Source organism: Schistocerca serialis, chromosome 6 (genome assembly GCF_023864345.2).
Source record: "Schistocerca serialis cubense isolate TAMUIC-IGC-003099 chromosome 6, iqSchSeri2.2, whole genome shotgun sequence".
NCBI lineage: Eukaryota > Metazoa > Arthropoda > Insecta > Orthoptera > Acrididae > Schistocerca > Schistocerca serialis.
This window is the reverse complement of record NC_064643.1, coordinates 114,680,365-114,706,828: the sequence shown is the minus strand read 5'-3', so window position 1 is coordinate 114,706,828 and position 26,464 is coordinate 114,680,365. Positions and strand designations below refer to the sequence as shown.

At 43.2% G+C, this 26,464-nt stretch overlaps 1 protein-coding gene and 1 pseudogene across 1 annotated transcript in view; one reads left to right on the top strand and one right to left on the bottom strand.

Moving 5' to 3' along the window:
* Positions 1-636: 636 nt before the first annotated feature.
* Positions 637-26,464, top strand: part of LOC126484563 (hydroxylysine kinase) — a 194,740-nt gene continuing 168,912 nt past the window's right edge. Inside the window, exon 1 of the mRNA XM_050108125.1 lies at positions 637-767. The gene's annotated coding sequence lies outside the window, so the exon portion shown is untranslated. The remainder of the gene's footprint in view (positions 768-26,464) is intronic.
* Positions 12,200-12,317, bottom strand: LOC126485403 (5S ribosomal RNA; annotated as a pseudogene).

The following is a 26,464-nucleotide window of genomic DNA, read 5'->3' as shown; positions in this document are numbered from 1 at the left end:
AACCCAACCTTAAAACACATTAGTATGAAGAAAAAGGAAGGTAAATCAGGTTTTAACGATACTGATATGTAAATGCGGAAGAATTATGGCTACTCAAGAGGGTTATAGCGTAACAGAATTGCATACATGCTTGCTATTGTAAAACAACAATATTTTTCACGTTTGCGTCTGCTTTTCTGTCAGTGCGCAGCGTGTTCCCAGATATAAAAATTAATTGTGTTAATAATCTGTGAGCATGTTTGTTCCGTATGGTTAAATGTGTTTTGCAAATGATCTGTGGAAAATATGACGAAATCTCTTTTGAAAATAATGTCTTGAGCCCTTAACTAATTTCAAAGAAGCCTTGTAATGACTTGAGTCCTTATCCCACTTCAAAGAAGCCAGGCTGCTTGAATCAACATCACACAACGTGGAATAATAATACCAATATTAGAAGTCTGAAAGGTGTAATGCTTCCGAATACGCCAACGTCTTGTGACTACGTCTTCCCGTTATCGGGACACACTTCTCTATGTAGTGTAGCTGCCACACTGCACATCACTTTGGACCCGGTGTTAACATCCAACGTCGGAACCTTGGCCGCGCGCATGCGCAGATCTCGTTGCTTCCTGAGGCCAGCGAACTGTGCCGGTCGACGTCACGCGAGTTGTGTTTGTTTTTGTGCTGCGACGCAAACAGCGCTTCACCCCACTGTCTTCCGTTGATGCCGGCAGCGGTGCAGAACGGAAGCGGGACTCGAGGTCGAGTATTAAAAGTAGCTTCTCGCGGTAAGTAGCCTCTGGAAAATCTGCCTATATCGATATCATAGAAAATTTCTCTAGCTTAATTGACACTATACTGCCCTTTAATCTGACCACAAAGATACCATCCGCTTTTCAGTCTGTCCATAGATCATAATCTCTTGAATAATGTAGTGTACAAATCTGTTATGAAGTCTGCTTCATTCACTGCTTGCCGTTTGATTGTAATCTTTTTCGAAGTAAGGAAACTGCAAGCAGCAATTCCGCAGATATTCTGACAAATTCCCTTGGCGTTTTAAACAGAATATCGCTTTTGGACTCCGATAACTCCGAGAGCGTGGAAAACCATAGCAACTAAATGTAGGCGAGTTTTTACCGATTGGTACCACAAGCCGCTGAGTACGCATTCAAGGTTGGTGGCTTACACGAAACACACTAGGTAGCTGCTTTTCCTACACGCACGAGATGAGAAAGGAAACTAGTCGTAAGATCAACTTGGGTTCCGAATAAATGTACGAAGACAGATGGCAATACTGATCCTGAAGGTAGACTTAAGGAGGCAAAACCTACGTTTACAGCTTTAGTAGTTATTGGAATATACTCTTTGAAATTACAATGGTAGCAGGGACAAAAGTCGGCGGCTGTGGCCAAGCGGTTCTAGGCGCTTCAGTCGGGAACCGCGGGACAGCTACGGTCACAGGTTCGAATCCTGCCTCGAGTATGGATGTGTCTGATGTCCTTAGGTTAGTTAGGTTTAAGTGGTTCTAAGTTCTAGGGGCCTGATGACCTCAGATGTTAAGTCCCATAGTGCTCAGAGCCAGGGATAAAATATAGGGAACGGTAGCCTATTTACAATGGTTGCTGGAAACAGACAGCAGTTGTAAGTGTAGAATGGCCTGAAAGGGAAGCAGTGGTTCAGAAGGGCTTGAGATAGTTGTAGACTACCACAGCGTTATTCAATCTGTACATTGAGAAACCAGTAATAGTAAAGCAAACTAAGGAGAAATTCAGTTAAAATTTATGGAGAAGGAATGGAAACTTTGAGGTTTGCCGGTGGCATTGTAATTCTGTGAGAGAATGCAAAAGCCTTGGAAGAGCAGTTGAATGGAGTGTTTGGAGTCAAACAAGGGCAATGGAATGTGTTGGTTTTAAATCAAGCGGTACTGTTGGACACTCAGAAAGGTGTATTTGAGTTGCGCTATTTGAACAGTAACTTAGCTGGCCATCGTCGACGTAGAGAAGCTATAAAATGCAAACTGGCAATAGCAAGGAAAGCGTTTCTTTAAAGCGAAATATTTTAAAATCTCATAAAAATTTAAGTGTTAGAAAATCTCTTCTGGAAGTACAGGGAGTGGCAAATAAAAGTGGCCCAGACGAGTAGAAACGATTGAACGTGTATGTATGCGAATAACCACCTTCAGAAACTTGCTGCCCAGGACGCAAAACTGTCAAGAGATAAATGGTGGTCACTTTCAAAATCTGCTATAGTGATGTTTTTACTGTATTTCCTTTCCACTGCTGTGTTTCTTTGTACCCTGGAAGTCTGTTCTCGGGACCACTTTTATTTGCCCCTCCCCATATTTGACCGGAGTATAGCCATGTACGCAAGTGAAACATGGTCAACTGAAACTACAAATCACTGTGGTTCACAGTTTTAGTTGATACACATAACGGTAAGAGTCAAACCTAATCGAAATTTTCTCATTCAGAGTGAAACTAAGTTAATAAATAGTACAGAAAAGAAGAGCTATGGCTTTGAAAATGCGGTGCTACAGAAGAATGCTGACGATTAGATGAGCAGGTAGGATATCTAATGAAGATGTGCTGAAATGAATTGGGGAGAAAAGAAATGGATGTCACAACTCGACTAAAAAAGGGATCGGTCTATAGGAGACATCCTGCGGTGTCATGGAGGGAAGTGTGAGGGCTAAAAATTGAAGAGAGAAACCAAAACTTGACTACCTTAAGAAGGATCAACATAATGTAGGATGCAATAGTTATGCAGAGGTGAAGAGGTTTGCGTAGGATACACTAACGTGGAGAATTACAGGGTGATTACAATTAAACTTTCGCTACTTTAGAGGGACTCCCCACGAAAAACGAGTGATCGCAGGACAATGAAACTTTGTGGTAACATATGTAAGGACATGAAGACATGTGGAAGAGAAATAACGTATGAGAGGGTTCAAATCCGGTGAGCTTGGTGGTTGCGCATTTTGGAACAATCGGCCAATGACTCGCTTTGCTCCTGGAGAGACCCTTGGCCAAACGCGCCACAAATTGCTGAAGAAGTTACTGTTGTCATGGCTAAGATTGCTGGATACAAGGTGCGATTTTCAAGCTCTGCCCGAGCTGTGTCACGACGGCTGAACATTCCGTGGTCCACCCTTCGAAAAGTGCTGCACGATTCTGACATGATGTCCGTACAAACATCACGTACTCACCAACTTTTGGCACGTGACGCAGACATTCACGTACACTTTGCTCTTTCTTGTAAGGGTTGAAGTTGATGACATGTATCCTTGGAACATTTTGTGGAGTGATGAAGCTCACTTTACGCTCACTGGGGCAGTGAAGACCGACAGTTGTCGCATATGGAAATCGTCACCGCCAACGAATGTTCACGAAGTTGTCCTGCGTAGTGAACGCCTCACTGTAAGGTGTGGCTTCGCGGCAAAGTACAAGATTGCTCTATTATTCTTTGATGAACTCCGACCCCACGTACAAGGACATGCAGTATGAAGGGCACTGGAGACTGATCTGCTCCGCCAACATGTGATCCCTGCTGTATGGGAGAGAGGCTCTTTAAACTCCACTGTTTTGATGCCGCTGGAGCTCCACCTCACATCGCACGTGACGTCACTCGGTTACTCAGTAACACATTTGGAGAAAACCGATCATTCCAAACTGCGTAACCACCAAGATCGCCAGATGTGAACCCTCTGATGTGGAAATTAAAATCTACTTCTTTCAATGCTTTATTCATTAATTCTCTTCCGCGTGTCCTTACAAATATTTCCTCAAACTTTCATTGTCCTTCGATCACTCGTTTTCCATGGAGACCCTCTCAAGTAGCGAAAGTTTAATTATAACCAGCTTGTACATCAAACCAATTTTCTGACTGAAGATCACCACAACAACAACATGGTACTGTGTGCTTGGAGACACGAAGTGGTGTGTTGGTCAAACTTCTTCCTTCATGCAGAATGGCACCAGCACTTCTCGATCTTGGATCGTTAAATATGAGGGTTGGAACTTTAATAGTGGCAACTATTTATTTACAACCCGTAAAAAATAGATACGTGTTTCAAAGTTTTACTGACCTTCAGAGTAGTCACCAGCATTGCGCATAACCCGTTGCTAGCGATGTGGAAGTCGTAGGATACTGTTAGCAGTGCCAGTTGTGTTGACAATTCGAGCGGCGCGGTCTATTGCCCGACGAATTTGTAGTAGTTGCGAAGCGAATGCCGTGATGTGTTTCCTTCAGTTCAGAAATCGAGTTGAACTCACGAGGGCTTAAGTCAGGGGAGTGCAGTAGGTGGTACAGCATTTAGCAGCCCCATGAGTCAAACAAATTAGTAACAGCTTGCACTGTACGTGCTTGAGCATTGTCCATGCAAAATGATGGTCAGGTCCCGCAGAAAGTGTCATCACTTCTGTATCTAAGCTTTTCGTAGGTTGTGTTCCAAAAATGAACAGCATAGAGACAGAAGTGATGACACTTTCTGCGGGACCTGACCATCATTTTGCGGGACAATGCTCAAGCACGTACAGTGCAAGCTGTTACTGATTTGTTTGACTCATGGGGCTGCTAACCGCTATGCCACCTACTGCACTCCCCTGACTTAAGCCCTCGTGAGTTCAACTCGATTTCTGAACTGAAGGAAACACTTCACGGCATTCGCTTCAGAACTGCTACAAATTCGTCGGGCAATAGACCGCGCCCCTCGAATTGTCAACACAACTGGCACTGCTAAGAGTATCCTACGACTTCCACATCGCTGACAACGACTTATACACAATGCTGGTGACTATTTTAAAGGTAAGTATATCTTTGAAACACGTATCTCTTTTGTACGAGCTGTAAATAAATAGTTGCCACTATTAAAGTTCCAACCCTCGTATTTATAGTGTGCTTGAATGGTGAGAATGTCTTTAGCTCGACCAGTCTTTAAGAAGCGTCACTGGACTGATCCTTATGTCAGTTTTCGGTAGAATTATGGAACATACGAGTATTTACTACTCTCGTACGAGGTCTTTTTTTGAGGCTAACCAACTCGCATGGAGGGTGGCTGTCGCAGGCAGTCAGTTAAACGCAGTTTTTCTCAAGCGCAAGGGAAGTGTTACTGGGGTTAACGGATTCTTAGGCGGCAATCCCGAAGTCATATTATTTCTGCTACGTCAGTGCGGCGATGGTGTAAACACTTTTGTAGTGTATTATTAAAGAAAAGAATGCACTGAAAGTCTACTGTAAGTCTAACTGTGAGCTAACAGTTACTGTTAGTAACATCTGCGTCATGGAAGACTCTACGGGACAGATTACAGTGGCTCCCATAAAAAACACCGTAATAACCTTCTGAAAAGGCTGACGGTATATGAGGATTTTAGGTTCGTTGCAGTTAATGATCAAAATGTGCCGAAATGAATCGAACATAGTAATGAAGTGACATTTAAATTATGTGGAAAGGGGAATAGGTACATATACATGGATGAGGATCCGAGAATCTTTTACTGTTATTGAAACGTAACGTCGCATCATAAAAGCATACACGTTTTCTAATGTGGAAAGATGAATCGGCACTACATACATAAACAAGGATCCGAGAAGCTTCTAGTGTTATTGAGGTGTAACGTGACAGCCTAAAAGCAAACATGTTTTCTGCTGTTTCGAAATTACAAGCGACTGATTTAGTTTTGTCTTCGACGAGAGCACTTGGATATGCTGGAACACTAGTTAATGCTATTGGAAGTCATGACCGAGGAGAAGGCATACGTATTTGGTTTTCAACAAGAGGGCACTGCACCACAAGACAGGAGGAAAGGGACGTGCTTTGAGGGGTGATAGCTTTAGTGATTCTGAACAAAAAACTTCATATGGACATATACCCTATTCCGTATGGTTTTCGAGATAGAACACATTCAATGTACACTGTTGCTTATTTTCTGTGTTATACAAACGTTATCATTGTTTACAACGAACGACAGTAGTGTAGATGAAATTGAGGGAACAATTTGATACACGACACTTGTGGTCTGTCAAGCCACGAAACTACCTTAAACTGACCTAAAAATACAAGTCACAGCTCATGAACGTCGCGCGAGATTTTCAATATTCTCGCGCTTTCTTCATGCGAATTATCAGTCCTTGAGAAAAAAATGAATACAACGTTTTTCGTATGAAAGTGTACTTTAATTTTGTACGTTGACACGTTTTCGCTGGAGGGTGCGGTTATCGAGCTATTCAAGAAAAAACGTACGAAAGTGATTATAAATACGTTCTATTTCGGAAACCATTGGGAATAGGGCATACGTCCATATGAAGTTTTTTGTCCAGAATCACAAGTAGCCGCTCCTGCCGGAGGTTGGAGTCCTCCCTCGGGCATGGATATGAGTGATTTTAGCATAAGTTAGTTTAAGTTGTGTGTAAGCCCAGGGACTGATGTCCTCAGCAGTTTGGTCCCATAAGAATTCATACTCATTTGAACATTTTGAATCACAAATACTGTCACCCCTGAAAGCATGTACCTTTCCTCATGACTCACTCTGTATACGAACATCCGAGAAAAAAACTGTGTTAAATGGCATTGTACTTTTACATTTCTTCAGAGTGCAGTTAGGAGTGTGCACATTTGGGAGACTTTCTAGCAGATTTTCTAAATGGAAAATTGCCATTTGCAGTCATTGTTCTTAGCGACTGACTCGCCGATGCATGGTTCATGAGCTGCCCTACAATTCTGCCACACGTATTCTACTACCACTATTGCAACTCAACTCCCCCCCCCACCCACATCTTCAGCCAGGGACCTTGCCGAGGTACGGTGGCTTGCACGCCTTAGGTGCAACCACACTGTAGGGGTATGTGTGGAAAGGCCAGACTAATCTGCATTTCCTGAGGACAGGCAAGAGCCTATTCAGTAGTTGACGGGCAACGGTCTGGATGACTCACTATTCTAGCCCTGTGCTGGTACTGCGAACAGCTGAAAGCAAGGTGACACACCGTTGGGTGGCTTGCGGAGTGTAAATGTAGATGTAGATGTAGTCGTTATTTTTCCCGAGGGCATGCAGCTCCACTGTAAGGTTAAAACGCCGATTGCATTCTCTTGGGGAAAACATTCTACAGCTAAAACAGTCCTCTATTCGGATCTATGTTCGAGGACACAGGAGGATATTTTCACCAGGAAAAAGAAAACGGGTTGCACTTTGGAACCTCAGTCACGGAGGTAGGTTAGAGAATTTAAAAATGGAAATGGTTAGGATGAAGTTAGATATAATAGGAATTTGCGAAGTTCGGTGGCATGAAGAACGGGACGTCCGATCACATAATTACAGGGTTGTAAATACAAAATCAAATTGAGGTTATGTAGGAGTAGGGCTAGTAACGAATAAAAACATAGGAATGTAGATAAGCTACCATGAACAGCACAGTGAACGCATTATCGTACCCAAGATAGACGAAAAGCCAGCAAGTAAGACAGAACTACAAGTTTATATGCCAACTAACTTCGCAGATGGTCTTGAGATTAAAAGAATGTATGAGAGATAAATGAAATTATTCGGAGAGTTAACGGAGGCGAAAATTTAATTGTTATGTGGGAACCGGAATACAGCAGTAGGAAAAGAAAAAGAAGAAATAATGGTAAGAACTTTGCACACAACATAATCTAATCATAGCTAACACTTGACTGTAAAATTATGTAAGAAAGTTGTATACGTGGAAGTGACCTGAAGACATTGGAAGGTTTCATACAAGTTACATAAAGGTACCCCAGAGATTTCGAAACCAGAACTGCAATGGCTGACATGAACCCTGACCATAATTTATTGGTTATTAAGAGGAGATTAAAAGTGAATAAACTGTAAGAAGGTAGAACATAAAGGAGATAGAGGTTGCAGAGACTTTCAGATGGAGCATCAGGCAACGGATGACAGACACAGGAAAAAAGGAATACAATAGAAGAAGAATGGGTAAATTCGAGAGAAGAAATAACGGAGGCAGCGTAGGATCAAATAAGTAAAAAGACAACTATTTTGACCATGGCTGCACTACAGCAACGGTTACAGAACAGCAGGTGTAATAGACAGCCAACCAGTTGCAATAAATGGTGGTTTTCAAATAACCTTCACCATTGTTTCGACGGTTTAAACCCGTCTTCCTCAGACGTAGTAGTTGCTGTAGTGAAGCCATGTTCAAAATATTGAAGTTCCTGCCTGCCAAGGTACATAAGACTGGTCCCAAATATATGGACTTCAAAATGAAAATAGTAAAAACAGATTGTCCTCCTGAGGAAGACGGGGTTAAATGCGTCGAAACCATGGTAAAGGTTATTTGAAAACCACAATTTATTGCAACTGGTTGGCTGTCTATTACACCTGCTGCTCTAAAGAGACAAGGCATAATAGAAATTTATGGATAACACAGGAGATACTGAAATTAATTGACAACAGGATAAAATAAAAAACGCATTAAATGAAGCTGGTGAATGGGAATACAGCGTCAAAAAAATGAAATTGACAGAAAGTGCAAAATTGTTAGAGGGCAAATGCAAGGCTGTAAAAGCATGCAAACTAGTGGATAGAAGCTGCCTATAACACAATTAAAGTGAACCTTAGAGAAGAGAGAAATATCTGCACGAATATCATGAGCTCACATTTCAAGCCAGCATATCTGGTGTTTCAGAGGACTGCGTGAAAACTACAACACACAGAAAAATACACATATCAGTAGCTTCCTATTCGTGATATGCACCGCGCTGCAGTTGCATGTTACAACATGTGGGCAAAATATCTATTCCATATCGTCCCATCGAACTGGTTCTCGCGGGCAAAATATCTATTCCATATCGTCCCATCGAACTGGTTCTCGCCTGCTCATAGACAACACAATGAACCGATTTTCAGTACGTAATGGCTACAAAATACTGATACGAATTATTTACAAAAGAATGGAAAAACTCCTAGACATCATCCTCAGGGAAGATCAATATACGTCGCGGAAAAATTTAGAAATATGAGAAGCAATAGTAGCCACTCGACATTTGTTGGAGGATAGGTTAAAGAAAAGCAAACCTACGTTTATAGCATTTCGAAGTTTGGAGAAAGCTTTGGACAATTTTGACTGGAATATACACTTTGAAATTCTGAAGGAAGCAAGAATGAAAGATTATTTACAACTTGTATGAAAAGCAGACGACAGTTATAAGAGTGTAAGGATGTGAAAAGGAAACAGAGGTTTAGTGAAACAATGCTGTAGCCTATTGCGGTGTCATGAAATCTGTACACTGAGCAAGAAATTCGAAATGGGAATTTAAGTTCACGAAGAAGCAATAAAAACTTTGAGGTCTGTTAGAGACGGTAAAGGATTCGAAAGAGCAGTTGAATGGAGTGGATGAAGAAATGTTATAAGATGAACATCAGTTTAAGTAAAATAAGAGTAATGGAGTTTTGTCCAATTAAATCAGGCGATCCTGAGAGAATTGGATCAGAAAATGAGATACGGTAATTAGTAAATGTGTTGAGGTGTTTGGACAGCAAAATACATGGTGATGGCTGAAGTAGAGAGTATATAAAACGCAGATTGGCTGTAGCAACAAACGCGTTTCTGAGAGAGAGGAATTTTGTTAAATTGAAGTGTTAGGAAGTCTTTTTTAAACTTACTTGTCTGGAAGTAGCCTTGGGCGGAAGAGAAACGTGGAGGATAAGCAGTTCGGATAGGAAGAAAATAGCAGATTTGAAAGTGAGATGCTATAGAAAAATGATGAAAATTTGCTGGGCAGACCGCGTAACTAACTACGAGGTGCTGAATCAAATTTTGGAGGAAGGTATTTAATGCACAACTTGAGTAAAAGAAGGGATCAGCTGAAAGGACACGTCCAGATGCATCAAGGAATCATGAAGTTAGTATCGGAGGGAAGTGGGGAGGATAAGCATTGTAGAGGGAGACCAAGGTACGTGTTTGTTACTACACTGTGGAAATCTTGCTGTTCTATAGAATACGTAGGTAATGTATTGAATGCTTGAAGGTTTTAGGCAAACTATAAAATATAAGTTTTCCGTGAAAATCTTACATACTATTCCTAGGCCCTCTGAATAATACCTAGGCCATATACAGAATGACCAGTATCATTTACGCAAAGTGTTATAGGTGCACAAGATGAGAAGGCTTTATTAATTAACACGCATGTGAAACTGAAGGAACCAAACTACAAAATAAAGCACAGAATATTCTTTCCAGAAAACAATGAAAGCAGAACTGAGATCGAAATACACGTTACAGCAAGTACCCACTTTTCTTCTTCACATACATTTCATGACTTAAAAAAAGAATGCGAACAGAATAATGTTACCGGTAAAACAGAAAGCAGAACTCGCATAGCCTAATTACTACAGAAGCGAAGGCTGGAGTGACATTTCGAATCGCACTTAATTTTATTTTTGACACAAAGGCACCTCATATGTTGATATTTCGTGTTGCACATACACCTGACGAATCCTCGGCCGCTTGCTGTGGACTGAGAAGTAGCTGCGGATCAGAGAGATATTTCGTGGTCGGGAACTTCTTCAATTCTGATTAATATCTTTGGGCATACTCTGAATTCTGATATTGGATAGAACTGCTTCAATATTCCTTCTGCAGTTCCAAGACAGTAAAAGCCATTATCTGTCACGTTGATAACAACTGCCACCGGATTGCGTGAGTCATCCCGCCCTGAGATGTTTATACGTACTTTCCCACCTCCGCATTGCAAATGTTTTGACTTTTGAGTGTAATGCCCAGTCGATGTGCTGTTGTTTTCACGCCAATTCTACCAACAGTGAGAGTTGTTTAGTTCTCTGGGTGTTGTAAAATTACTGGATTCGTATCGTCGATGTGCAGCCTATGAAAAGGATTGCGGTAAACTCCCAAATAAATTCCAAAGTACAGTGCAGTTTTAACACCAATATATTTCCAGGACTCTGGTGTCCGAGCCTGGTGAACTGTACCAGTTACATCACATGTGCCCAAAGTTGACATCAAACGACACAGTGTCCACAACAATCAACAAACAAGTGAGCCTACAATACATTTGCTCGCAACCCCAGCCAAAAAACGAGAGTACCAATGCGCCTGCGTGACCTCTATTTATACTTTTGTTAACAATTACAGACAATGAAAATTACAATTTTATGTAAAATCACAATTAAAAGTTAAACCGAATATGAGATACACATTGCTAAAAATTTACAATCTCAGTGCTGAACAAGGTGAACCTATTTTCAACTTAGTTACGAGTTAATATAACATTTTCTGACTAATTATGTTACAGGTAACAATTACATTTCTAAATTTGTTTATAGCAAATCAACTAGTGCCTGAATTTTAGTACTAACATATATCGGAGATTCAATTAACATGATTTATTTATATGTTCTATTTAATTTGCTGTAGTAATTTTATAATGATAGGTTTATTGGTACATCCTGACCATTTGCTACATTTCTTTCGATTAGTTACAGTATTAATTTCACATTTATATTTTGTTTTTCACATAAGAACAATGTTAATCAGCAAAGCATCATTTTCGAATTATATGTATACTGAAATAGTGGATTTTTTTTGTATGTAATTTGGAAACAGGTCACTTTACAATTGGACAATTAGGACTGGTGTTTATCTTTAATGCTCTCCGAGGGGTTCTGATTGGTAGTAATGAGATACAGTAATATTTCAGCCCTTTGTCGACATTGGGCACGAAACTCCCACAGTGGCACCCAAAGGTACAAGAGGAATTTTTTGTCAGTATCCGTTTTCATTTCTTTGGCCTGAATCTCAAGGTTCAGTTTCAATTCCGTTTAAATTTGGAAAGCTTTCTCAATCCTGAAGCAAACACTGCACAAAATGCTATTTCCATTACCTTCTACTTCGTCACCGTCGTCGTCTTTATGAGAATGCCTACAGATGGCATGAACTTCTCGGTCACACTTTTGGAAAGTATGAGCAGCGCTGGTTTTTTTTTTTTTTTTTTTTTTTTAGCAAGCGCAACATATATCAGTAGTGACACTCACTCCGTCTTCAGGCCACGAGTGGCCTACCGGGACCATCCGATCGCCGTGTCATCCTCAGTGGAGGATGCGGATAGGAGGGGCGTGGGGTCAACACACCGCTCTCCCGGCCGTTATGATGGTATTCTTGACCGAAGCCCCTACTAAACGATCGAGTAGCTCCTCAATTGGCATCACAAGGCTGAGTGCACCCCGAAAAATGGCAACAGCGCATGGTGGCCTGGATGGTCACCCATCCAAGTGCTGACCACGCCCGACAGCGCTTAACTTTGGTGATCTCACGGGAACCGATGTATCCACTGCGGCAAGGCCGTTGCCGAACAGATATCAGTAAAAGAAGGCGTTTCAATGGCATAGAAATAGAAGACATTTCGTTAACCATGGCTTCATCACTGTTTTGGTTTCCTCCATCACGGATGGCACTCTGGTCTATGTCTTCTGTGGGGGGTTGTGCTTCTTGCATTTATTCATCTCGTCTTTCTTTCCTCTGTTAGCTGTTTGCACGCTCTCTACTATTTTCTCCAGCTCTTTGTCAGTCTCTACGTCTTGTAAAACGACGTCTGGCAGGGACGACGTCGAGGGACCTACTCTAACTTTGCAGTCGAACGGAGCTTTGTATGACGACCTGTTAATCCCGGAATGAAAAGCTGTGTTTTTCGTAAGTGGGACCAACCGCATTCCCTCACTTCAGTTGCTTGGTTTTTCATATAGAATCCAAGCACGCAGCATATTTTCAATATCCTGATTTTCTCTCTGGACGTTTCTCAGATTTCGTGAGAGGCGCGGCTTACTGTGGACAATCTTCTAGGTGGGCCAGTATTCGTTTAGGCTACTTGCCACAATTGCTTGCATATTCTCTACCGTTATCGGACTGTAGAATCTTTGGAGGACCAAGCAACGTAAATTTGTCGATGAGGTTATAGGCTGCTTCTTCCTCTCTCTTTGATTTCAGAGCCCCAGGAATCACAAACTTTGTGAGATGATCTTGGTAGACCATTATTCTCTCTACCAAGGTGGGATTGAAAATTGATGAGATCGAGCTGATAACGTGAAACGAATCCTGAAAAAGCCATTGGCCAGATCACAACGCCTTTCTTTAATATCTTCCGCTTTTTTTAAAATGGTTCAAATAGCTCTGAGCACTATGGGACTTAGTAAAAATGATTCAAATGGCTCTAAGCACTATGGGACTTAACAGCTGAGGTCATCAGTCCCCTAAACTTAGAACTACTTAAACCTAACTAACCTAAGGACATCACACACATCCATGCCCGAGGCAGGATTCGAACCTGCGACCGTAGCGATCGTGCGGTTCCAGACTGCAGCGCCTAGAACCGCTTGGCCACTCCGGCCAGCTTCCGCTTTTTCTGACAAGGTTCACAAAGATGAATATACAGCTCAGTATCATGATGTGTAATGTTCTTATACTTGGGTGAAAGTTCTTTCAACGTCTTGTCACGCCATCCATGACCAATAGCCAAATGGGCCTTTCGGATTACATCAAACAACTCGGAGTCCGCGACCTAATATTGAATAGAATTCGTACTTTCTTTAACGGGATAGATGGATTTTATCTTATTCTCGACCATCATAACTTCATGGTGTTTCAGCAGCCAATAGTACCATGATTCCTTCTTCATAGTCGTCTTAGCCTATTTCACATCGTTGACTAACTTTGGTAATCGGTTTCGGTTAGGAAAACACAGTTTTAGTAGAATTGGCTCGGTACATCGCAGAACCGTCGCTTATTGTCAGCATTGCGTGATGCCTGTCTTGGCAATACCTTCCGGAGTGGTGATACAAGAACAACGGGAAAGGATGACGGGAGAGCGTATGTGGAAACCAGCTGGATGCTATACAGTGGAGAACTATTATGGCGATATTCGTGGTGTGATAGTTGAACGACGTAAAAGTAATTTGCTGCCTTCGCAACCGTTAAATAAAGAACCGGGCGCCACCACAAACAGTGGGGGTGGGAAAAATGGCGGAATCAGCCAGCAGTCAATCCGGAAAAGTAGACAATACTTAGGCGATGTATAAAATATCAGTCTTGTCATATCTGACGTACGATTTTAGGCATCCTGTACATTACCTAAGCATTCTATACAACGCCGGATTTCAAACAATGCCGGTAACATATATAGTAAACAGGTTCCAATGGATATAGGTTGCAGCAGTTATATGGAGCTGAAGAGTCTTCCATACGATGGACTAGCGTGAAGAGACGCATCAAACCAGTCTTCAGACTGAAGTCCACAACCACGACAATAATAACGACAACGTCCTATTTTCCACAATTTGAACGTTCTGCATACTAGCAGATGTCGCGGAGAAACGGTTTAGCCAAAGCAAGGGCCGTGCTTCTGCAACAAATTTCCCACTGTGCTGATAGAAAGGACACGTACAACGCAAAAGCGTTCAGGCCGACCTCGTCTGTTAACTGACAGAGACCGTCGACAGTTGAAGAAGGTCGTAATGTGTAATAGGTAGACATCTGTCCAGACCATCACACAGGAATTTCAAACTGCATCAGGATCCACTGCAGGTACTATGACACTTAGGCAGGAGGTGCGAGAACTTGGATTTCATGGTCGAACGGCTGCTCATAAGCCACACATCACGCCGGTAATTGCCAAACGACGCCTCGCTTGGTGTAAGGAGCGTAAACATTGGACGATTGAACAGTGGAAAAACGTTGTGTGGAGTGACGAATCACAGTACACAATGTGGCGATCCGATGGCAGGGTGTGGGTATAGCGAATGCCCAGTGAACTTCATCTGCCAGCGCGTGAAGTGCCAACAGTAAAATTCGGAGGCGGTGGTGTTATGGTGTGGTCGTGTTTTTTATGGAGGGGGCTTGCACCCCTTGTTGTTTTGCGTGGCACTGTCGCAGCACAGTCCTAAACTGATGTTTTAAGCACCTCCTTGCTTCCCACTGTTGAAGAGCACTTCATTTTCAGCCAGGTGTCGGCATACTTTTCATCATGTAGTGTAGATAGTCGTTTTTACTCGCTATGTTTCCGAATGGAACAGGAAAAGAAAAGACTAGTAGTTGTAGTAGGTACCGTCCGTCACGCACCGTACGGTGGCTTGCGGTATCTATGTAGAGGTAGATGTACGGATGGGCAGAGATATGCGGAAGGAAGAGAGGGGGCTGCACTGCATGGGTGCAGCTAGTGTGCCATATTTCTTTCCCTATTACCAGCCACAGTGGATGGCTTCATTATCCTCGTCACTGTTGACCATTTACACCTTGTGAAAGATTCGCTGCACCACCAACTAGTTCTGATCAGTACGACACATTTTGACAATATTCGTAGCACGACGACGTAGCGTCTGCTGGCAGCGCGTCTGTAGCGAGCTTTCGCCAACCAGTCCCTTGTCGCCGCCGCCAGGCGTCTGCGACACAGCAATTCTGTGTGAACTGCACCCTGTAGAGATGTCCAAAATAAACTCTTGACCGTAGCAAAAGCAAAATATATACCGGACGTCTCTCTTATGGGTCGTCAGTCGCGTGTTCTCTTTTGCGTTTTTTTCACATATTTGCGATTTCGTTTTTGCAGTTTGTAGCTAGAGTCAAAGCCACAACAAATACTGGTGAATACGTCTATGTGACGCCCAGCGAGATGGAAACCCTCGGTTTGATTCCTGTCACAATGAAAATGATTTTTAAAGCGGAATTTCACTTGCAAATTCGACAGAGCCGTCTCATTTTAGTCTACTGTGGATATTATTTTGATCGATATGCATTGACAGAGACAGTAAAGCAGGAAGAATAATTAGTATTACAGCAGCGACTGATCACTGCTGCTGCATGGCGGTAGCAGTCAGCAAGGGCTAGGGCAATGCTTTCGCTGCTGGAGTACTGGCTATTCCTCGTGTTTTACTGTCCCTGTGAATACATACCCATAAGAATAATATCGCACTAGACTAACGTGGGACGGCCCTAAAAAATGTGCGTGAAATCTTATGGGACTTAACTGCTAAGGTCATCAGTCCCTAAGCTTACACACTACTAAACCTAAATTATCCTAAGGACAAACACACACACCCGTGCCCGAGGGAGGACTCGAACCTCCGCCGGGACCAACCGCACAGTCCTTCACTGCAGCGCCTGAGACCGCTCGGCTAATCCCGCGCGGCTGGGACGGTTCTGTTGAATGGGCACGTAAAATTCCACCTTAAAAGTTTGTTTGTTTGTAACGAACTGACACGCTCCGTCGACTCTGGGCGACACATGAAAAACGTGATGAACAGCATCTATTTGGCTGCACGTTGCAAAAACGAAATTGCAGATACCTGTCGAAACACCAGAGAAAATGCGCCTGATGTCCCATAGGCGAGATATCCTGTATAAAAAAATGTATACCACGGTGATCACTGAAGCAGCAGCCAGCGATATGAAAGCCGCGCTCCTGTTTGAACACTAATATCTGTAGCTTGCGCTTTATTGTGAAACTAGCTATTCTTTATAGGTCAACTGCATGTAACGTAACAACTTGTTCCAAAGGACTGGAAGATCCCAGAGTCGACTGTCTGAATTGTGCAGTAGATCCAACTGGTAGGGGGAGAGAGACAGAGAGAGAGAGAGAGAGAGAGAGAGAGAGAGAGAGAGAGAGAGAGAAAGAGAGAGAGGGAGAGAGAGAGAGAGAGAGAGAGAGAGAGCTTTCTGGAAGTCAAGAAATTTATTGCAGCAAACTATACTCTGAAACAAATACAAGTGGATAAACTGTACACCTTAGAGCTAATTTGCAAAATATACTTTTCACACGGTCACCTTCTGTTCAGCCACGATTAACGATCAACCGCCACAATTTATGCCGGTACCTGAATCCCCCCTTCCCTACTTCGCAGAAGGTCCTATGCATACCTTGCTCGAGAAGAAAGTATATTGCAGAGCTCCCGTCAGCTGAGGAGACTGATTCCAAAACAAGTTTTTCTCACTGTTGGCAAATCATATTGCTAGTTTAAAACTGTATGCTCGACCGCGACTTGAAAACGGAATCTTGCCTATTGCAGGCGATGCTCTTATCGACTGTTCGCGAGTCTGTCTGGCCAGCTCATTCAATAAGAGCACTGCCCACGAAAGGCCAAGGTTCGCTGTTCCAGTCCCGATGGAGCACACAGTTTTAATGTGCCAGGAAGTTTTGACACAGTGTACACTCAGCTACAGAGGGAATATTCATTCGAAAACTCGGTTAAAGTCTCTCTCTGGTCATGCTTTCTTCCTTAGGATTAATACTGGGAAGTTTCGTTCAAGAAAGAGAAAATTTATTATTCTCCAGAATGTTTATCGAACTGAGACAGTGCAACAAAACGATGATAATAAAAAAATATTAAATTTGTCTCGTAGCATAGTCTGCGCCGTCGACTGTGTCTTCGTTGCCCACGCAGCTCTCATCTTCCCAGAAGGGACATATAAATCGGCCTCCGTGAGCCGCTGGTAGGGGGTATCAGACACGAAAGAGGCCCCACAAACAAACATCTGCTTACATTACACTCAAAGGCTTTGCATGAAAATCAGGAAATGAAATGAACATGTCTTATCTTGTTCATGGGGAAATAAAGGTGACTCACAAAAGGTGCTGGAAGTGACCGCCCTCGACTTGTAAATGGAGTTGAACACGACGCTGCAGATTCTCGAATGTTGCTGCCAGAACCTCTGGTGTTACTGCCTGGATTTCAGGGAGTCTTGTGTGGTTCATTCCTGTAGATCTTGCCTTTTAGGCCACCCAAGGGAAAAAGACTGCGTTAAATCAGGTGACCTTGGAGGCCACAGTCCTTTCGAAGTCCCTCTGCCGGGGAAACATGATTCGACCTCAGCCACGGTCACTCGAGACGTATGGCACGTGGCGCCATCCTGTTCGTACCAGCCGAGGGCAAGTTCTTCATCGTCCAACTGGTCCACTAATTCCCGAAACATTTCTATGTAAACTGCACTTGTCACAGTAGACTCGAAAAAAATATTGGTCCGATGATGTGACGCTGATATTGCACAGAACACGCCAATATTTTGTGAATGTGGATTTTCATTACACCACAAACGTGTATTCTGAGAGTTTACATAGCCAGAGAGGTAGAACCACGCCTCATCACTGAACCATGCGTACGGCAATATTCCTGGCCTCTGAGCAATAAGCTGCTGAAATGCGTTTGTCTTTTGTCATTGACATTCAGTCTCTGAACTACTGTAAACATCTAAGAACACATGCCCGCTTTCTTCGCAGCTCTGTTGCATGTGCTCCGTGACATTCCACATTCCTGAGATAAACGCCCAACATACTTTGCAGGAGAGGCCAACACACGTTGTTTCACGTCAGTCACTTTTTCTCCCGACAATGGTGGCCGTCTCCGGCCGTGAAGATCCAACATCGTTCCACTGCTCTCCATATCGTTAACTAACTTTTGTATGCAGCATTTATGCGGAATATGCTGTTGACCGAACCGTTCAACAACCATTCGTTGACATGTCTGAATGGAACCTGTAATACAATATTGTTTCACGAGAAACAAGCGCTTTTCGACAAACTAGCGATACATTGTCACTAAACATTGAGCTCCAGCCAGAGCTACGCGCGAAAAAATACAATTGCGTCAAACGATGTTGCAGAGCGTAGTGTTGCCACGTTAAACGTCACAAATTACTTAGTGCAATTTCTGTGCAATTACTATTCATATTTGTGGATCCTCTTTAGAGTGGTACATCCTCCAGAAAGGACTTGCCAGACGCCACCAGTTGTCGCTGCGCACGTCACCAGAGGACGCAGAGTACGCCTCACCTTATGCCGTCGGCACACGGACCGTGCATCCGAACGATGAACGTTGAACGTGCCGAGTTTCTGACGTCATAGCGTGGAATAGCATGTTCGGGAATCTTTCCGAACGTGCAGAGCAATATGTGGCATGTCAGATATTCTGAGCGTGCGTCTGACCAATGAGATGGCACAGCGCCGCCTACGTCACACGCACGCCGTTTCCCTTTAGTACAGAGTTGTGAGGCGCCATATTGGCATTCATTTCAAGCCTATATGTATATATGCCATTTCTGAGCACCAGAAAATTGAGAATCACTCGAAAACCCGTTGTTCACTCTGTGATTCGTTCCAATAAAACAATGAGAAACATCATATTCGTGGCAAAAGAATTATTGTAACTTGCGTATTATGAGAATAGGCTGTTTGAAGACAGCGACACACTAAGCATCCACACATACCAAAAGGGTGTTTTTGCCTTAGCCGCCGGCACGGTAGCTCAGCGTGTTCGGTCAGAAGGTTAGCTCCCCTCTGTAATAAAAAAAGAGTTAATCGATCAACAACGAACTTAACGGATGTCTTACGACGTCCGCCCCGAGCAGAGGCAACGAACAAAAGCGAGCAAAATGAGATTTAGGGGGAAAAAAAGCGTAATGAATAGCGTTACTGTTTTGCACTGAGTTGTTTGTTGGGACAGTGGTTCGCGTCTTGACTCTTCCAATTTTTTTTCCTAGCATTCGCGTTTTTATTAGCTTCTGATATTTATTATTAATTTAATATAAGTATATACTATAATATTTGATGTTATGTAAATATAAGTTCACCTTTTTTTTAAGGGGTGATTTTCTTCGATTGGCTTAATCTACAGGACAGCTTGCGCTACATGTATAAAGATATTTTGCTCCTTTTTCTTTTACGCTTTGTAATTCACATGTTGCAAAGATTCTGCTACTGGGTAGGAACAGTGATCAAGTAAGACTGACCTTGGGCTTTTATTAAAATGTGGGAATGATGAAATAATGTTTATCTTATGCTGAGAAGTATTCCAAATTTGTACCGCGCTGCTTGTAATGCAACTTTTATAAGCCTGTGTCCTTATTGATTGGACATGGTACTTTCCTTTTCGAGGACAATAGAGGAAATGTCTGTTTTAATAGAGCAACGTGGGAATTTTACTCTCGCCCATTGAGTAAACAGTGTGATTTACGAACTAGAAACATCCCTCAACCGCCGCTGGAGTGCGTTGCAATCGCGTATACCAGGTTGGAGCCCACGTACCGTATGCACAAGTCGCATCGTTCCTGAGCGTTCAGCAGCACGTTGAACTTGGCACGCTAGACGTTAACGTTTGACAGCACGGTCCGTGTGTCGACGGCTTTACTGCCTGCTATCGTGATTGGTCTGAGCGTCTTATCAAGCCGCCGAACTCAGAATTCCGCCTCAGATTCATTCCAGTGCTCAATATCGAGGCGAAAGGACGTGTTAAGGCACGCACGAGGCAGCTGCCCCGTCTGCATCTATGGAGGTAAGAAAAGAAGGGATGTGGTATTACGTCATAAACTTGAAGCCGATACCGCCATCTTAACTAGCCCAAAAGTTCACCGCGGTGACACTTCCCCGTGACGTCACTCTGGCGGTGCCGTATTACTAGAGCAAATACGCATTCAAGAACAGAAAAACGTTCGAAATTGCCTTCCTGACACTATGTTATTCATGTAAGCTCTATAATTTTTAGTATTTAAAACAGTGTTGCGCTCACACAGCAGAAATAATGAATTGAAGCACTCGTAAACAGTAGTCTGCCAATGTTTTGGGCTACATAAAATGGCGGCAGGCCCCGCCCACTCTGGCTTCAAAACAACGCACAGCGTAAGTCTATACTGCCATCTTCCTTCGTTTTTTACCTCCACGTCTGCACCGGAGCCGGCCGGGCGCTGTCCGCTCTTCAGAAGGCGACTGTGACTACGGCGGCAGGAAAACCAAGTACGACGTACCATGCAGCGCACATGGGCTACCAGAGAGCAGAATTTGAGGACTTTTTCTGCAAAACTCGCTTTGTGGAAAAAATGAAATTTTACGGGAGACGCATTTATTTACTGACGAAGCAACTTGAAATGGAAATTTTTTTTACAATTAGCAAATTTCGTGTCTTTGCATATACAGAAAAATTTTGATAGTTTATCAACTGCTGGGAATAGAAAAACAGCTTTCTTTTCCAAAACTAGCCTTATGCTGAAACTAGAACAGCGATACATGAATATTAAATGCCTGCTGTTTACATTAAAGTTTTACAAAGATATTTCTATTTGGTCTTTAACACAACTTCAGGGGACCCCTCATCCTCATAAATTGCCCGAGATCTGCCATGATCTTCAGACTCCTCACCGTTTGCAGAGAGTATATCACTGTCGAAACTTACTAAATTCTTAGGAATGGTAAAGAAACGCATGAGCTTCATTACATCCTTCTTCTTTTCTGCACGCACATGGTATATCTTGGGGATAATCGCAGTATGTTTCATGACATTGAACGAAGGACTATTCTTCTCGAAACATCAAAACGTACTTCTGATCCAGATAAATACGTCGGTTTAAAAACACATTGGCTCTTACCATTATCTGTGAGTAATTGCTTGCACATCTATCATTTTGAAAGGAAATGTAGACCTTAATATTTCCTTACAAATCCATTAGAAGCAGTAGGAAAAGCAGTCTTTTTCCCACACCAACATGTTTCCAAACTTCGCTGGACTATTCCTCTATTCACAATGTGATGTGATCTTTCTTCCGATATTCCTTTTCGACTATACCGAATACATGATACAGTAGCAAAACACCCTGTCTGCGAATAGGAAAATATCGGTTAAGTTTAAAGAACACTTTAGTGCGTTCCATAAAATGTGACAGCATACTGAGCATTACAGAATTCTGTTGTGGTTGGTACACTAGTCTGAAAAAAAACTCAAGTGTCAATCCTCTCTCACCAGTACCTCTAAACCTCTTTTCCAAACAATGTAGGAGAAAATTTTCCAGTGGAGATGCGATTTCATTGCATCTCTTCCAGCTTCCGTTTCACAACAGGTGTATTGAGAAATGTTATCAGTATCTTGTTTTGGTTTACGTATCACCACACTCAGGTTATAGAACTATACCTGTCACGCGTAAAACACTTCTCCATTAGAGAGCTTTGTCCGAGATCGATTTGTTGTCTGTCAAAGAACTTTTACAGTATCTTCAGAGTACATATTCAGGAATACATCTAACGACTTCGGCAAGCTAAGTAGCGTAAATTGAGATTTGAAAATACCTCTTAATATGCATGAGGCAAGTTTTGCAAACACGGGCTGTTTTTCTCTGTTCTGTAAGTGTGAAACAAAGCTTGTAGAGGAAGCTGAACAGTATTTATTGAGAAAAGTATTTTTAAAAAAATCATAAAGCGAGTTTTGTAAAAACAGTACTCATTTTTCAGCGAAGAGGAAATGGAATTCGAGCGTTCTGCGCCTGTGAAGACCTAGGGCGAAAAACAAAAGATGATAGCACCAAGCCAGGCGACAGACAACAAACCACTGTCACTCATGAAGAAGGCTTCCCTAACCCGCTGAAGAAGAGGCAAGCGAAACAGCAACAGATATGAAGCAGTTCAGGAAGATAATCTATGACAACTGGAAGAAGAAGGGGCGAGAGAGAGATTTACGTGCATATAATAAACCATTTCCCTCGAAAATTTCTCTCCTTCGTACCTCCTCTGTGTTACCACAGAAGACGTGTCACTGACCTCATTTGTACTACGATGGCAGTAGACGCGGGGCGGCTATTTGCCTCCACCGCCCTGGGTGGAATGCCTAAGTTCTAATTAATGTTCAACAATCTGCGGTCTTCTACAGTTTTTTTCCCCAGCGCAGAAAACAGCACGTAGGTCGTGAATCAGTTATCCTGAGGCGGTAATAAACGCTTAGCGAGGAACTGACATTGTATAAATAATTAAATCTTCAATTAGTTTGTTTGAATGGGCTGCTACTCTTTTTTTAATTACCAGAACACGAGACACTGTAGAATTACAATCCATTTTGTGAATCGCAAATAATCTCCATCCTTTACACTTTCATATAAAATAAACACATTAATGAACAGCGTATTTGCGTAGTTACTATCAAATTGTTCTCACTTACATGTCCAGATAACCAGAGACTGCTAGTTATGTTGTTAACAGATACAAACCAAGGCAGACAATATGTCTGTCTTCCGAGACTGCGGAACCAGGTCTGATCTTACAGCTAAACCACTTCGCCCACCATTAAAGTTAAGTGTGATTCGAAGAATTCTCTAGTGCTTCGCCTGCCCTGTCGTTTAGCAGTTATTTATTATTCTGCTAGTTGTTAACAGGCCGGCCGGTGTGACCGAGCGGTTGTAGGCGCTTCAGTCGGGAACCGCTCGACCGTTACGGTCGCAGGTTCGAATCCTGCCTCGGGCATGGATATATGTGATGTCCTTAGGTTAGTTAGGTTTAAGTCGTTCTAAGTTCTAGGGGACTGATGACCTCAGATGTTGAGTCCCATAGTGCTCAGAGCCATTTGAACCATTTGAAATTATTAACACTTTTGAAACAATATATTGAGAGACGCTTTTACATGAAAGGCAAGCAAATTCACTGTTTAGTTTTTCTAACATTAATAACGGAAGTTATCACTTTGGCGCGCTAGTTCAGGACGCAGCAGCCAATCGTGGAGGAGGACCACAATTTAGGCGATACCCGTGCCGAACAAACCATCTGTCATCGGTATCTCACACCACATTGCGTCATCTTCCAACTGCTGCCTTCGCAACTGCTCTAAGAAGAGCTTCTTGTAGCTGAATATGATGGCCGTCAAGCCGGAGATATTACAACTCAAGCAAATCAAGAGCCACAGTCTAAAACGCCTGGTTAAATCCGCAGGACAGAACAGGTAGTTGGAATTGTGGAAAGGGGCCAAAAATGAGCGGCTGTCACTTACACTCGAACACATATAACTTTATTTGGTTGCCCAAACATTACAGCACGAATTTCCGATCTCAACTATCGACTGAAAACGTCACACAATCTTATGGCTTAAGGGCACAACCTCTTTAATTTTTAACGCGGTTGAAAGCCCATGATTTAAAACACGATTACAATAAATATTCTAAAGGCAGAAAGCGCAAGGTTTTATCCTTAAATAATATTTCAAATGAGGCTGAAGGCCCAACAGTCTAAGACTTGACAAGTAAGGAACTTACAATTTTAAAACGGCTGAAGGCCCATTATTTAAAACCCAACAAAAAACATACAAATTCAAACGATCGGCTATGAGCCATTAAAATACACATTCAAACACCAATAAGGAAGGGCAGTACAGCCAGCGGCGCTCAGAAGTTTCTGGGGGTCGGTCTGCACTTGAAATATTACCGGTTGCTTAGAGGAGACAGGTAGTCGGCCCAACTATATCCGATCCGCCCGCAAAGCAACCAAGAGACAGTCAACGGACCCACATACAAGACGACTTGCTTTCCATCCGACCAGTACACAAGGAACTCCAAATATAAAAGGCGTAGGCGCCCACAAGCAAGTATGCATAAGCTGTCAAAACTACACACACGTGTTGGACAGCGACAACACGGTGTGGAAAGGACACTGCCTGAATTTTACGTCAGCGGCCAGGGCAGGTAACCGGAACGGGAACGGCCACAAGGCAGAAAATAAAAAATAACTGAGCAGTTGACATCACAAGCAATACACAGTTTCACGAACACTTGCACGAAGGACTAGACAAAACTAAAGGCAGCGACTGTGCAATAACAAGGACGAATCACGAGTCGGCACACGCAGGCAACCGATAAGCGATCGCCGGCCAACATACACATCGTCCGACAAGGCGAGCGACCGACGACCAACCAGGGTGGTCCGCACTCAACTGACATGTATCAGCAACCGTCGGGCGAGTCATGGCTGTCAGGACCTGACTGCAGCCGTGCCCGGACTGAACTTCTGCCGCGTCCTAAGTCAAACACTGCCAGCTCCGAACTGCACTGCTAACGCCTCCCAACTCACTGGCAGAACCGAACTAACTCCGAATACGCGATAACCGGGAAGTAATAGCAGTCAGCAAAGATAATACGCCAGGACTTATATCGGTAGGCGCCGATGCTGCCGCTCACGGGCAGGCAAGGCGGCAACTCAGTGACACCAGTAATTGAAATTAACATAACGAGGTAGTAGTACAGTGAAAACAGGTTGTCAAGTGAGATATGGCACGAACACCAGGCCCGCACGGCTCACAGTCAAAGGAACAGAAGATCCCTCCCATTATGCTGCAGTATCCAGAGACATACAAACAGCTGTATGAGTGGTTAAAGAATAATTGCAAATGTCTCTCCACCGACAGACTTCAACGTTGATAAAAGATTACGTCGAAGTCATGGACGAGAGGGATACCGTACTTCACCTTTCCCACGGTGAGGCCGCAGATGTTGCGGCATCCCTAATAAGTGACTAACGAAGAACTACGAGCAGAACTTGAAGTTGTCGGTTTCATGGCTTCTGTCGTGGACTACTGGTATTAACCAGGCTCATAGAGGAAGAGGTCTTGGTGAGCCGTTGTACTTCAAGACACTGCAGAACATCGAGAAATATTTCAACGACGAGGCTTCGGGCACTAGTCGTCAAAGTTGAGAAGCTGAGAGCTCCGTGCGGACCCACACAGTGTTACTGCTGCCAAGGATTTAACCATGTGGCACGCCACAGCACTATGCATCGAGTGCAGCGGACCACACGACTGTAGATTTTGCACACAACCGAGAGAGAGAGACAGAGAGAGAGAGAGAGAGAGAGAGAGACAGAGAGAGAGACAGAGAAAGAGAGGGAGACAGAGAGAGAGAGAGAGAGAGAGACAGAGAGAGAGAGAGAGAGAGAGACAGAGAGAGAGACAAAGAGAGAGAGACAGAGAGAGAGAGACAGAGAGAGAGAGAGAGAGAGACAGAGAGAGAGAGACCCCTCCTAAATGCGCTTTTTTGGCTGGAGGGACATCCTGAAAATTACAGGGGGTGCCATGAGCACAAGGAAGCCAGCAAGAGACGAGGACTACCAGCTGGGCCACCGAAGAAAACTGTAATAAAGGGTGTATCAAAAGGAATCATCCGATTTAAAAAATCATAACTATTATGTTATTCGAGTTATGTGCGTGAAGAAAACTGTAATAAAGGGTGTATCAAAAGGAATCATCCGATTTAAAAAATCATAACTATTATGTTATTTGAGTTATGTGCGTGAATAACTTGCTGTTGGAAAGAGCAAACTCTCGATCAAACTTTATACGGTTCCCTCTAGGTAGCAGCTGTGTACGCCTACTTCAGTTCTAATAAAAAGGGTGTCACGACAACAGAAAGCGTTTTGTGTTCTACATTTTGCGCAGTGCGGGTCAGTAATAACTGTTCAGCGTGACTTTCGTACTAGGTATGGTGATGGCATGAGCAATTTCGAGAAACAGTTTGTCTGTGTAAAGGCAAATCGCCGGGCCGTACGCGAGTGTCTGACACAGACGTCGAATGCATCCGCCATAGCTTCACAAGGAGTCCGCAAAAATCCGTTCGCCGTGCAGTCCGACAGTTCAACATTCCCCCGATGTCCGTCTGGCGTGTGTTGCTTCGACGTTTACACATGAAACCATACAAAATTCAGCTACTGAAAGCTCTTAGTGTGGGT